A 3,467-nucleotide genomic window follows, 5' to 3' on the forward strand; every position below is an offset into this window, starting at 1 on the left:
AGGTAAGATAGTCATGTTAAGAAAGTGATTTATATCTGTGCTAAAATTGATCCAAAATATCCCATAAAAAATGTTTTTACTAGATACTAGATTTCAGCAACACCTTCCCCCCCAATATCTCAAGTGTCTTGCTTTCCTACAGGAAGTGTTAACTTTGTTGAAGATGGAAACTTTCTATTTTAAAAAGACAAATATCCATCTAAGAAAATCTGGATATTTAGTGAATATTGTAATTTGGTCTTGCTATAACACAGTAAAGATGAAAAAGTGGTCCTTTTAAATTGATTTTATTTGCTGGAATGTAACAACAATCTGTTTAGTTAATCAGAATTCTTATTGTGGTACTTGAACCACATGTGTCCTACGTTGATATAAAAATGTCAGGCTATTCATATGAACTTATTCCAAACTAGTTAAACTCAGTGCATTCCAAGCATGTAGGACACAAAATGTGGATTTCTGTTCTCTAACCCTACAAACATTTGCACATGTTCAGGAAAGCCCACTGGATAAAATTCATGTATTGCTAATGATTTTTATTGGCCCCATGGCCCAATGTGGTGGCAAAATGCCCAGGAATTTGAAAGAACCCTATTTTACTTAGTAGTCAGAATGCAGAGAGTCATTAAAATAGAAAGGGCTTGATGGAAGGCTGAATGCTTCCTAACTGGCAGAACTGAGGTTACTTGTGCTATGCAGCCTTTTGTTGACAGATCTCTAAAGCATTTTTTTTCAGAGGATATCCTAGCTCAACATCTTAAACAATGATGTAAGACAGAGTGATGTTCTTGAGTTCAATTTTTTCCACCATTTCTTGGATGACCTAAAGTGGAAGATCCACATAAACATAAATTGAGAGGGAACTAGAAAAGCACCAGCTTCACTGTATCTGTTTCTTTGTGTGGGACCATTTGGAAATGTCTTTGTTGGATCTCAGTACCCTAAGGATACTTAAAATTTGTGGGGAGAGAAAGCATGTTACTGGAATTGAGGAGATGTGGCTTTCCACATCATAGTCACCTGTGGCTGATCCTGAGGATGCTAATGCAGATGTTTGTTCAAAAGTTAATGCTGCTTCAAAAAGCCATAAATTTTGCAGATTCCTTTCTGCAGCTGCAACTGTACAGCTAAGAGGGAGGAGTCAACAAATGGTAAGCTGCTTCCCATAGTAGTTCTGCTGACAGCAGGTTGAGTCCACTAGCTATGCAAAAGCACTGGATAAACTTTCTAGTCTCTAAAAACCCATAAACGTGCAAGGATGGTCATCCTTTCCCATTCTCCTGGATTCTATCCTCAATCCTGATGGAAAATTTCCCTGGACCTCCACTGGAGTGATGGGAGAAGGGTAGGAATGTTTCCCCAGACAGCAATAAGTAAATCCCAAGGACAAAATCCCAAACATAATGACAATTCAAAATTCATATAGACAAAAGACCAGGAAAGTTACCGAGATGTAACAAGACACAATTATGGGAAATGGGATGAATGGTAAACTTAACAGAACAATCTTTATAATCATTGAAAACATCCATTTTGCCATTTTGCAGTATTTCAAAGAGGACTTTGCGTGATGTGTAGGTGATTACCTCTTACTAAGGCAAACTCCATAACTTGACATAAAAAGACAGCCACATACAAATTCATGTACTGTGCCTGAGTGTTAGAAATAACTTGAAATTTCCAAAGTAATGACTAAGCTTCATTTGTGTTAGCATAAGCACAATAACCAGATGAGACTCAAAAATCTGTTTTACATACACTAATGTATTTAAATGACCTGTAATTTTGTGTTTGAGACATGACGGTCTTGTCCACCAGAATCAATTCCAAAAGTAAAGCATTCTACGTTGATATACAGGGATGTGAAAATTAGCAAGAAATTCTGTGTGTGGAGTTGAATTTTTTATCATCTATTATTTCTAACTTTGCATTTATACACAACCCTTTTCCCCTCAGCTATCTGAAGTGGTCCTGAAAATGTAAAAACTATATTCACCTTCCATGTCCTCTATATGAACTATTCCATAAAACGCAGAAACAGCATTCATTCTTACTACACTGCCAGTGAAATATGTAAACACTGGCTACAAAAATTAGGGGATTGTTGCATTGATAAACCTTCAGTGTACCTACTTGAAATGCATTATGGAATTGTTTCTAATGATTTTATATTATCTTAATATTGTGGTATCAATAAATTAAAGTAAGTAAAAAGAAATACAAGGCAAAGAAATACTTTTTATATAAATTTAATTTAAAGGTTCTTGAAACTTATTACTTGAAATTGTTAGGACAGTTGATGGTAATATCTCTCATGGTAATACCTCTAGGTTTGACAATATTGTCAGAGATAGTCAGAATGGTTGCCTATGTTGATTGACTTGGTTTAGACTATCAACACAGACTCTACCTCATTCATATTACATTTCTGATAGTTCTCCAAAATAATCTGAAAAGTTGATGGACTTAAATTTGTCTATATATGTTTAAACTATGTATGTTTAAACTATGTATGTTTAAACTGGGACTCAGCCTTACTGTGTTTGAAGACTGACAGGTAGATCAAGAGATATATCAAATTTATATGCTGGTGCAAATATTATTTCTCTTCTTCCAGGGAACATCAACTCCACAGTGTAAAGTGGTTCCAAGAAACCTGCACTCAGAATGTGATTTAGAACAAAATAAAAATCTGAATGTCTAGATTACAATTTATAATTATCAATTGTTTGTTATGGACCTACTATACACATTTCTTATATTCTGTGACTTCATCATGTTAAGTAAACCACTAGTAAATCTGAAAAAAAAGAAATAAAATTAAAGCTGTTATATTTGGAAATCTTTGACATAACTGTGTCTTTTCCTCAACTAGAATCTAGACTTTCATGATTAAGCATCAAACGCTAAGCACGAACACAAATATTATTTTGTTATTAGACAATTATACCATTCATTGTGACCCTTCACAATACTTTAAATTTTGTAAAAAATAACTGGAAAAAAATTGGAGAATTTGAGAAGATGTTAACTAGTTCTTCTGAAATCTGCACCATTTACAGTAAATCTAATGAAAGAAGAGTAACAGAATGTAAGGGGACAATTACTCCTTATATAATTATCAATATTATTTCAGTAATCAAAATTATTATTTAAGTAGAGGCAAATAATTTACAAATATCTGCAAGAGTTTTTGATTTAATTGTATTGCAAGAAAGGAAAGGGTGAAAAATCAGGTGACATCTAAAATATCTACAGGGAAAGAGTCATTCTTACTTCACACAGGATCTACTGTATAGTTTTAAGGAAATGGGAACTTCATAGACTTAAAAATTGTTCTTATTTTCTAGACTTACAAGAGAAATAAATTAAAAAAAAAAAAATCCTTAATAATGTTTGTGGTGGTTTTTTGTTTGTTTGTTTCTGGGTTTAATTTTTTTTTAAAATTTTTCGGGGGGGGGTGGGGT

The sequence above is a fragment of the Athene cunicularia genome (assembly GCF_003259725.1).
Source record: "Athene cunicularia isolate RWA chromosome 1 unlocalized genomic scaffold, athCun1 chr1_part1, whole genome shotgun sequence".
In the NCBI taxonomy this organism is placed as follows: domain Eukaryota; kingdom Metazoa; phylum Chordata; class Aves; order Strigiformes; family Strigidae; genus Athene; species Athene cunicularia.